This window comes from Bombyx mandarina, chromosome 12, assembly GCF_030267445.1.
Source record: "Bombyx mandarina strain Sakado chromosome 12, ASM3026744v2".
NCBI classification, from domain to species: Eukaryota; Metazoa; Arthropoda; class Insecta; order Lepidoptera; family Bombycidae; genus Bombyx; species Bombyx mandarina.
In genome coordinates, this window is record NC_143219.1 from 4,551,782 (window position 1) to 4,564,435 (window position 12,654).

A 12,654-nucleotide genomic window follows, 5' to 3' on the forward strand; every position below is an offset into this window, starting at 1 on the left:
CCGCGCTTCCTGGTCCTACGGCACGCAACTTCACTGCCTCATCACGCCGCTACAGTTCATCGCAGCCCACGACCGGATCATGAACGCTTGGGGTAACACATCTCCGGCGTGGCAGCTCTGCATCACATGGACTACGCACGACACGCACGCAACATTCAAGCTCAGTCTCGACTCATCACAGACTTCGAGCAGCACTGGCGACAATCACGCAGCATTCAGCTCAGTTTCGACTCACTGCAAACTTCGAGCAGCACTGGCGACACGCACGCAGCATTCAAGCTCAGCCTCGACTCACCGCAGGCTTCGAGCAGCACTGGCCCTTGCAAGCTAATCTCAGCACGGACAACGCTAACAAAAAAAAAAAAAAAATTACACGACCTCCAGTCTCGGAGGGGAGTGATGTGGCGGGTAGCCATCATACAACGCAAGATAATTGACAGATGCTTGAATCTCGCTTACGACATTTTCAAGATAAAGCGCATATATACAAGTTCCGAACAACAACATTCGGACCGTCGGTCTACTGAGCAATGTCTTGTCTCTGGTGGAAGATCTTCCCTTTGTCATTTTATAAAGATGATATTAATCCTTATCTAAATAAATACGTTATTCATTACAAGTGTTTAATATGAAAGAAATTTGCCCTTTACATCATTTGATTTCAATGAGTATCCTAGAAGATATCGCAGTTTTAAAATAACATCGCCGCAAAATAATGATCAAGCACGTAGAAATTATGTACAAGGCACTGGTCGGCCGGAGCGGTGGCACAGAATAAGAAGAATAACAAGAAACACCCAAATCACTTCAAGATAGACTTTGAAAATTATAGATTTTTCTCAATTTCTCAAGAATTTCGTCATCAAATCCTGATCCTGATGATTACAGGACCATTCGGGAAAAAAGAATTATCAGAATCAGGTCAAGCATTCTCGAGGAATCGGTGAACATATATAAGTCTAGATAAAAAAAATTGTAGTCGAATTGATAATCTCCTCTTTTGAAATAGATTTTGAATAGCTCCTTAACATTCCATTATTCAAAAATATTTTCACCTTCTACGTAAATGAAGTCGCGTGTAAAATTTATCGTCATCGCAAAGTAACCATTCCACGCGGACGAAGTCGCGGGTAAAGCCTCTGGATCGCGGGATCTGGTATAAAAAGCAAACAAGTCCGAACCCTAGTTATACGGAGATAAGTTTTCTACGCAATATCGGATTGAGACTCACCTTAGGCAGGAAAATATATAATGTTTCGATAAACCGCAAAGCTTATTTCGTATCTGTTATTAAATAAAGTTAACCAGCGATGTTCAAGTGGATTCTTCTTTTTTATGACTTACATCATAAATCCATATATCATAATTTGTTAGCATTATTTTATTAATATCGTTTAAGAGAATATTTTCCAATCCCGAAGATATATTTGTACGATATTGTAATTGTAAACGTAACAACAACAGATTTATCTACCTTATCGATTATCCGTGTGACTTAGTTACTAAATTTAATTAGAAAAGGTGCAAGTGTAAATAAATAATAGATTAAAAAAACTAAAAAACACGCTTTATATAAAATTCAATAAAAAAAAGTTTTCATTAAAAATAGTGTAAAAAAAATTTTTTTTTATTGTTAAAAAGCGTGGGGTGCTTTTTAAGATAGTATAATAATTTTCTATTTTCAATTTAAATTTATTTTCTATTTTTTAGTTGAATTTTATATAAAGAGTGTTTTTAGTTTTTAATCTATTATGTATTTTTCAGTTTTTAGTTAAATTTAAATTTTTCAAATTTTTTTTTTTTTTTTTTTATATTGAATTGTCATCTGTTCTCGATAAATCTACAAAGATTGAATGAAATCTGGTCGTTTAAAGTGGGTCAAAATAGCGTCTAAAGGAGTCAGTTATAAACATACAAACATACATACAAGTGAAGCTAATATAAAGCGTGTAAAAATAGAGATATGTTTTTTAACTTACGCCACTGTTTGAAACCAATCTGTGGGTTTTTTACTTTTACCATGACAACACGGGTCGAGAATTGACGGTGCCTTCGCTACTTGACATCTGTCACTTCTGCTTGTTTCTCGAACGGGACGGTACCCTCATGTGTGACGGTCTTCGCTACGGTTTTTCATCATCACTTTCTTCCTTACCCATCCACACTCTTAAGCCTTCTTCCCAAGTGATACGGCGTGATTCGACGAGGTTATAGGTTCCAGTGAGTGATAAGCTAATCTTTTAAATAAAATTCTCGTGTCACAATGCTATTTACCATACTCCTCCGAAACGGTTTGACCGATTTTTATGAAATTTTATATGCATGTTCAGTAGGTCTGAGAATCGGCTATTTATTATCTATTTTTTATACCCCTAAGTGATAAGCGAACAGCTATCTTAGTTATTTTTTATTTCTAGTTATTTTCAATGGAGCCTATCTATTGGTACAAAAATATCGATATGAAGGAGAATAATTGAAAATTAGAACAATAATCGACTTTGCATTTCCACAAGATTAGCTGAATCGCCGATCGGAGCTAACCTCACTCTGTCACAATAAATTTATTTTCATAAAATTCTATTAAATCTCTCACTCAAGCTCCGAGAAATAAAAAGTAATAATGTCAATGAAATATTTCGAGATAGCGATTTAATTTTTCCTCTTTAACATTTCGAGATATTGTCCGTCTTACGAAATTAATTAATGCCGCCGACGATTCCTCGTTTTAATCTGCCGGTCCCAATTATAATAAAAGTTTTACGATATTCAAACTAAACTCGTTTTACTTTTGTAAAAATATATAATTACCGATTTTTTTTTTTCGTTATGCTAACGATGATTTAGAAAGCTTGCGGTTATTAGAATCTATAGATGTCACCACGTAAATACCGCCACCCGCTTTGAGGCTTGAATTCTTTGTTTCAACTGCAACATAATTACGCGAAGAACATTTTTTGCGGGTTTGATTTTTATTATACGATATTATAAGCTACTAGCTGTACCCGTCCGCTTCGCTGGGCATTTAAAATTAACATTATTATTCCTCACCCCCATAAATATTCTAATCATTAACGCCCCTGCAACTGGTGTAGGAATTCCAACACTCATATAAATATTAGCCTATCCATTAAGTACATGTATTTTTTACATGGATACCAAGTTTCAAGTCAATCGGATCCATGGTTCAGTAGTTACAACGGAACATCCGTAAAACCACTGTAGATTTATATATTAGTATAGATTTATTCATAGTATAATTCTATTAGTAACGACAGTTTTAAGCATGCGTTAGGTATGTTAACTGGTCCCGTGATAGGTTCGTAAAAAACTTGTGTTACAGATGTACATATTTCGTAACAAAAATTGGTACCAGTCTGCGAGATACATAGGCGGCACTGAAAATTTCGGGAATTAACGAAGTGACACAACATTACTATTTAAAAATGTATTTATTGCTTTTCGAAGTATTCTCCGCGAAATTTGACACATTATTCCATACGATGGAACCAATCATTGAAGCAACCATTCCATTCGGAAGTTGAGGTCTCCAAAATGGCCGTTTGGTAGGCGTCCACAGCTTCTTCAGGTGATGAAAATCTCTGTCCACGTAATTTATTCTTTGTTTTAGGGAAAGTATAGAAATCATTAGGGCTTAGGTCGGGGCTGTACGGCGGATGGTCTAATAATTCTATGTTTTCTGGCTCTAAAAACTCTTTTGTTCTGTGCGCGGTGTGAGAACTCGCATTGTCGTGATGGAGGATGATGCGGCGGTTGCAGTTCTCTTTACGGAGTTCAGAAACGACCTGTGGCAAAGAAATGCTAGCATACCATTCTGCATTAACCGTTCTTTGTCCCTCAAGAGGAATAGTCGTAACATGGCCGGTTTTGGAGACAAGCGTGGCCACCATTTTTTGTGCAACACTCCGTGAACGAACAATTTTTGTTGGCTTTAACTCATTTTCGAACACCCAAACTTGTGACTGGTTTTTTGTTTCGGGTTCGTACGCGTATATCCAGGATTCGTCACCTGATACAATGTTGTATACAGCATTTGAGGATCCTACGTGGAATCTTTCGAGAGTTCTGACGCACCAAGTAACGCGAGCCGCTTTTTGCTCTTCACAGAGCGAATGCAGTATCCATCGGGAAAACAACTTTTTTACACCTAATTGTTCATGCAATTAGCAATAAGACTTCATCTAGTTTACGGCGTCCAAAAAGCAGTGTATAGTTTGTATTATCAGTACTTAAAAATTTGCATCTTATAAATGTAACCTTAGGGTGTATTATGCGACCACGAGTAGGAAAGAACAATTATCCTACCTATTTTCCTTCCGCTTTGCTCAAGTAGCCGTTACAAAATTAAGACTACTTGCCTGAAAGTCAGCGGCGACATTCATATAATTAACGGCCGTCTGGTGTAGTGGTAAGTGACATGGTCACTACACAAGGGGGTCGTGGGTTCGAATCCCGCCAAGGGAAGATATTTGTATGATAAATATAAATGTCTTTTCCGGGGTTATGGATGTATATTAAATATATGTATGTGTATAATAAAAATCTTACATTTATTTCCGTTATCTGGTATCTGTAACACAAGTTCTTTACGAACTTATCACGGGACCAGTTAACGTGGCGTGATGGTTAGTAAATATTTATTTATTATTATTATATATCTATTTATTCCTGTCAGCTAAAATTATTTCTCATGTATTTTATCACATTCAACTCGGTAACCTCTCACCAGTCGTTTCAGATGAATATTTACAACATTTTATCATAATTATCATTATTAAATTGATTGCAACATTAAAATACAATTTTTAAGATATTCCTAGAGAGAACTGACAGGGTTAATCGATAAGACGATTTGTTATATTTCCGCCTCAAGGTACTTTATTTCTCGTCTTTCATTGCATTTTTATCGTCGAGATTAAAATCTCCGTTCGCACAATTGCTTTTCTCATTCCACGCTCTAGATTAAACAATGAAACTCATTAGATAGAAATTAAAAGTATATTGCAACAATGACTTTCTGATTAAACTTTGTACATTGTGAGCTCGAGAGCTTATTTCTTCTTAAAAGTTAAAAATATATTATAAGAGTAAATAAGAGTGCTTATTTAAATTTTACGGAACAAATTACACTTTACTTAGTTGCTTTCTCGCTGTGAAAATTCTAGAAGGCCCGTGGGTGTTGTACAAGGCGACTGTAGAAGGAGCAGCAGAGCTTGACCCCCCTGGCTGAGCACATGCTTACCCACCTATCCTGGTGAATCTGGAAAGGCCTCCGGGCCACAAGTACCTAATAATTCGTTCTTAAAAAAATGATAGAGTTTGGTGGGTGTTATACCTAATATAGTTCTAACTACTGGTCCTAGGGTGAACTATAAGCCTGCGCTGGTAAGGTACCTCCATCCTGCTGATGTCTGCCACGAAGTAATCATGCCATCCGATTTTAAAGGTGGGACAGCTGTCATACAATGTAACTGAGATTATGACTATATCTCGGGATGGGTTACAGTGTTCACGTTGTGATGTCCATGGGCTAAGGTACTCAGTTTATTCCGAGTAAGCCGTAAGCTCGTTAATGCGTAAATAACATAAAAAAAGCTTTTTAATGGATTTTTATATTTTCATCTATGAACATTTCAACTTAAGACTTCCCTGGAAGAGATACTTGTTTTTTTTTTTTGCAACTTTTCATCTAAATTTAATCTTTACATATATTAAGTCAGAGTTATTGAAAGCAACCAAACTAGGTTTGAATAAGTAAATTTAAACTTGTATTAATCCCTAAAAAATGAGTATTTTACAATTAATTTTATCCCATTCATCTCTGATTATTGTGTAGTTACTTTTCTAAGCATCTACCTCCCCAACGTAAGCTCCAATCCAATTTAATAATGCTCAATTAATCCGAAATCACCTTAGTATAAATAAGCTTTGTACAATAATCCAGTAGTTAGAGCATACACGCCAAACAACGAAATACGTGAACAGACTGCAGTAACGTCCAACTAGGGACCTGCCCGAAGTTGTGTCTCCGAGACATTCCTTGTTTGCTTCGATTATTGTTGCTATTTGAGAAAATTCTCTCACGATTAACTGTTTTTAAATAGAATTGTAATTTAATATTTTATCATTTATCAGGTTTTTTTTTTAATTTATTGTTTGGATGGGTGGACGAGCTCTCAGCCCACCTGGTGCTAAGTGGTTACTGGAGCCCATAGACATCTACAAAGTAAATGCGCTACCCACCTTGAGATGTAAGTTCTAAGGTCTCAAATAATAGTTACAACGGCTGCCCCACTCTTTAAACCGAAACGCATTACTGCTTCACTGCAGAAATAGGCAGGTGGGCTGTGAGCTCGTCCAATCATATAAGGAATTAAAAAAACCTCCTTGCGTCGTATTCCTCATTGCTGAGGGTCATGACCACCCTTTCGTATCACCATCGCACGCACGATCTTTCTCCATCTATTGTTGTCTGTGGCGGTGGATTGCGTTGTGAAATGTGGAATCAAAAGCGGTGCGGATCTGGTCGGACCAACGTATTGGGCTGCGCCCCCGAGGTCTTCTCCCATCTACCTAACCGGTCACGATGAGCCTCTCGAGATTGCTACCATCCTTCCGTGCAATGTAACCGATGTATTCAAGGACTCTGCTAAGACACTCGGATGACACTTCAATAATTACCATCACTCATTGGCAATGTCAGGGCTAATGCCAAAAATATGACAGAAATAACAGTAAGCATGGTAGTCCTATTCAGAAAACGGCACTAGAAAACTATAGACGGGTTTTATGCAAACTGTATAATATTATGTAATTATATTGGACAACGATAAATAACACGACCAGTGTACAGCTTATCAGGGGCCTTGAAAATAAATTGAGAGTCAACTTCAAGCATACAATAAAAACGGACAAAATACAATGTAAGCCAGGATTACTTTGTCCCGTTTATTGAAAATATGCTAATGTTTTGTACAACCAAATTTAAAGGAACACACAGCAACACTGGTTATGTATGTCGACTGTCGGTTTTATCAAATTACAAAGAAGCAAAGTCACATTATTCATTTGGCAAAATACAGTTAAAAGAGACTTACTTTTAGGGAACTACATTCGGGACTTTTCGATTTAATCACACAGTAACACAGACTTAACTTCTCGAATACCTTTGAGAATTCACAATACATACGTACGGTCCGTGAAAGTTTTTTTTTTTGTTTTGTTCAAAGTGATTTCTCGAGCGTGTAACGTAAATTGTTTTCACGTTTCGGCTTGAGACGCCGATTTGTGTTTGTTCTTCATGGTTATCCTCTGTCGAACGAGTCACAAATTCATTATTAAGCCGCTACAGACGAGAAACAAATAGTAGCATTAATATAATACTTCGTGATAAGTTTTACCAATGTTGTAGGTACTGTTCAATTCGCTTCTGTCCGTGTTTATGTCAAACGCAGAACAAAAGATACTTTTTATGACATTATCCGCTTCGGCTGAATTCCAGAGATCGCTGCACGTGTTTCGTTTGTGAGTAAATCGATTTATCTGTTATGGTAGAAAAATATTCACTTGATTATGTTACATGCTGGATATTGTATTGATTTGTTGTTTTTTTTTTATATTTAATTAAGTTCCTTATAAAATCAGGAGAAAGTAGAAAGGAAAGACAAGTATTAAGATATGCATCTGTAATACTAGTGTGTTTGAGATTTCGAGCAATAATCATGAATAATTGTGATACTGATCCAAATAAACAATCGGTCAGGGATAAAAGTCGTCGTGGCCTTAAGGATAAGACTTCCGGTGCATTCGTGTTGAGCGATACAGCGGTGTTCGAATCCTAGGCGGGTATCAATTTTTCTAATGAAATACGTACTCAACAAATGTTCACGATTGCCTTCTACGGTGAAAGAATAACATCGTGTAATAAAAATCAAACCCGAAAAATTATAATTTGCGTAATTACTGGTGGTAGGAGTACCTACCTAAGGAGGTGGTACCTCTTATGAGTCCGCGCAGGTAGGTACCACCACCCTGCCTATTTCTGCCGTGAAGCAGTAATGCGTTTCGGTTTGAAGGGTGGGGCAGCCATTGTAACTATACTTGAAACCTTAGAACTTATATCTCAAGGTGGGTGGCGCATTTACGTTGTAGATGTCTATGGGCACCAGTAACCACTTAACACCAGGTGGGCTATGAGCTCGTCCACCCATCTAAGTAATAAAAAATATAAAAAAATCGGTCGGAGAAATGAGATGAATTTGACTTATTTCAGACTTTAATCAATTGGAATGGAATTAAATGGTATGAGATTAGATGGGATGAAATGGACTCTCAGTAAAATGATAGTTTGTTACTGAGACTTTTTTTGAAAACCCGAGAAGCTACATTCAGCGGCTTTATTTCATTTTCTCAAATTTTAGTATGCTCAGAGATGCTAAACAATTACAACTGGAAGAAATAATCAATTAACAAAATAAAACAGTTCAAACAACCTCGCTCCTCGCGTTCCCGCCAAAAAGATCATGTGTAGGAATCGTAGAGAAGCTAAAAAAGAGAGTAAAAGTAGACAATAATTTATGACTTCGCGGAGGTTTTAATATATTCTGCGAACGAGGTGCCACAAAACTAAAAAGAAAACGAGAAAAATACGTGCATCCAGATCCTCAAGTTTTGAAGCACTAGTTTACTCTAAAAAGGTTTAAGATTTTAAGCTACGGTGGTTGTTATTAGCAATCCACTTATATATATTCTTGTGTCCACAAAAAATGCCTTTTTGTAATTATTATTTTTGTAAAAAGTTTCGCAATTTTCTGATTTAGGATTCCGAAATCAGTCTCTGTTTTGTAAAAAATATTGTACATGTGCTAATTGTTATTATTTAACTATAAAGAACCAATATAGGAGTGTTTTTTTAATTAAAATCGTAGGATATGTTTTTAAAGTTTAGTCAAAAAAACTCTCATTTGTGGTTACGAAAATGCATTAGAAAGTTTTCTTTTTTTCTCGAAAAACTACTGCTTGAGATGGCCACCGGATCTGAACTCGGCTTAAGGCATACCTGTGCTTTGATTTCTGCTACCAATACCTGTCAACATTATTGGGAAGGAGCTGTAGGAACATATCTAGGACGCTATTGGCCTTTGCATAAGCAGGGCCGGTGAGGGGGGTAAATGGCGGCGACAATGATATGTGGGTTATCGTGTCGCGCTACCCATTCAGCTTTAATTTTCGCATTCTAACGTTTTTGAAACAACACAACGAAGCCTCAGCATTTTCTAAAAAGTACTGCTTATAGATACTGAAATTATAAATACCGATGCTTATCAAATTAGGCACGGCATTAGTACTCCAATTCCCAACACTATCATCGTCGAAAATCTAATTTCCAAATTTTATTTTAATGTCTGTCTATTCTTATATTAAAAAAAAAACAAATATAAATCCCTACGGTATTTACATCGTTCACGATTATCAGATAATAAAATGATAATAAAACTTTCAAGTCCAAAACAAATACTCTTAGGAGCGAGAAATTGAATTCTGTAACCTTATTAGCCGAAAGTCTGACAACTGCTCCAAGTTTCAGATAATCTCAGTTGCTACAGATAAATATGTTCTAGTAGTTCTTAATAATATTGTTATAGACAACAGTATTAATAGAGTGTTATTACTAACATATTGGGAATTGCTGGTGGTGGTAAACCCTTACAGTCAGATCCGATATTCCTGCATATTTCTGCTGCAGACATGCGTTCTGATTTGATAGGTGGGACAGGCGTTATGCAATCGATTTTGACTTATTGTCTGAAGGTAGTTTTACCATCTTCGGCCAGCGCGCTAATTAGCGGGTAGCCGTGTACCATTAGAAAAAACGGTAGGCAGCAGCTTGATTCGGCCTCTAGCATTGTAGACATCCATGAGCGACGGTAACTGCTCACCATTAGGTGGGCCGTATGTACGTCTGCCTATTAAAGCAATAAAAAAAGCTCATATGTCAAGGCGAGTGCCGATATTCACTTTCAAACGTCTATGGGTTCGGTAATCACTTAACACCAAGTAGACCATGCACTCGTTCGCCTATTTACGTAATAGAAAGTATCGCTGTGTAACGATAATATTATTGTCATCATCGCCATACTAGTAATTGGATGCGTAAATTTTTAAGAAATTTTCCGCGACCAAAAAAGTTTATAACCTGTGTTCAAGTGTCAAAAGCTACCACCTGTCGACTGTCAACGGCATCATCATCAAGTCAGAGATGTAAACAACACAACATCCGCTTCCTACGACTGAATCAACAATCGTTTCCAAAACGCATCGCTGCAGATCACATCCACTGACTACATTGGAAACCTTAGATTTTACATTGACTAAAGTTTTAATAACAAGTTGTTCCCTGCAACTAACGGCAATTAACGGTATGTCGTTATTTTTTTGTAAAATGTCTGTCTGTCTGTATGATTTAGCGAGACGTATAGATGCCGTTAGTCAGAATACGTATGAAAGTTCAAAAACGATGTAATCTGTACCTTCGTGTAACATCCCATAACAATTTGCGTAAAATTTTATGACTATCGAACTCCACCTCTTAAACGATTCCAATATTATGTATATGCTTATATTATAGGTATGTATGTTATGTATAAATAAAATATTGAAAAGCGAAGATTTCAGCGTTTTCGAAGTAAAATTGCCTTCAGTATAAAGTCTTGTTACGTACGCTATTTGTCACAAATAAAACGCTCTTAAGAGCGCCTTAAATATTAATATTTTGAAGCGAAATTAGTGTTATATTCATTTATATAAGCTGCAACGGGAAACGCTCTGTGTCTATGGGTCTAACAACGTAGCATCCTGTATTTACGGGATTTGAAACGCGATTTGTTATTGAGTTCACGCGGATTTTGATTTCGCGATATTGCATGACGTGATTTGCCATTTTTTCGCACCCCAAAAAAAGTAACTTGACCACCTTTTGCCAACACAACATCATAAAGGCCATTGATGACATATTAATTGTTACCAATAGAATACCTAAGTATTAAGAACATGAACAGCTATTCAAGTTAATTTTTAATCCTCATAACAAACAATAAATTACAAAAACACTTCGTAAAGTACACCACGATATTCTATATAATAATATCTACGGAATACGAGGTGCCAGGGCGGAAACGGCTGAGTCCTGGCCGCACGATACTGTTGCCCCCTGGGTTATGAAATATGCCATCAAACTCACAAACACCGAATGCAAACAGCATTCAAATAATTTCTGAATATCACCACGAAATAAGCAGTCCAGTGACAAAAAAAGCAATAAATCGTAGTTAGATTTTGTGTTCTAATAAACAGACAAATCTCATGACGTGCGAACACTAAACAATCGTGTAAAAAAAATTAAACCTGCAAATTTTAATTTGCGTAATTACTGGTGGTAGTAATAAAATGGCGGTTGAGGATAGACTGACTATTTATTGTCAAAGTTATATACAGACAGATGATGACAGATGGCGCTAGTAATCATTTACATTTTGTTACAATATTAACACCTCCGCTTAACAAAATCATAAATACTTCGTAACAGGTAATATACCAAGCTTTTTTGTGAAATATTCATGCTTTAAAGACCCCAAACTTTTTGTAAAAATATCTGCTGGCATTTCAGCAGTTTCTAAATAATCAACTTTAATAAACTTGTTTGCAACTGCTTCTCTCACAAAATGGTATCTTATGTCTATATGTTTAGACCTTCTATGGTATACTGGGTTCAAAATAAGTTTTTGTGCGCTTTGACAATCATTATATAATGTAATTGTTTCTGAATTGCCTAAAATTTCAAACAATAATCTTTTTAAATAGATAGCCTCTTTACTGGCTTCTGACATGGAAATATACTCTGCTTCTGTTGAGGACAGAGCTACATTTCTTTGTTTCCTACATTCAAAAGAAATAACTGTACCAGACAATTTAAAACAAAAACCAGAAAAAGATTTTCTATCATTTGAATCTGAACCCCAATCTGCATCAACATATCCTTCTACATAAGAATTATCCTTAGAAAAAACAAGACCATAATTTTTAGTACCTTTTAAATATTTTAAAATTCTTTTTAAATGTTTCCAATGAGTTTCATCATATGAATTATTAAACTGGCTCAAATAACATACACTGTAAGCTATGTCTGGTCTGGTTAACACAGCTAATTACATTAAGTTACCTATCAATTGTCTATATGGAATATTTTTATTACATAAACTATTCTCAGATTTTTCCAATCTTAAATTAATCTCCATAGGAGTTTCTATAGTTTTACAATGTGACATGTTAAACTTTTTTAACAAGCTTCCTATATACTGTTCTTGATCAACAGTTATAACATTTTTATACATATTCACTCTTAAGCCTAAACATTGCTTTATTTGACCCAAATCTTTAATTTTAAATTTACTACTCAAATCTTGTATTAACTGATTAGTTGCCATTTTACAGTTAGAAAAAACAAAAAAATCATCAACAAACAATGCTATTATAACTTTAGCATTTCCTTCAGACTTCGTAAACAAACACGGTTCATACTTAGATTTTAAATATCCTAAAGACTCTAAGTAATCATTAACTCTCTGATACCAAGCACGA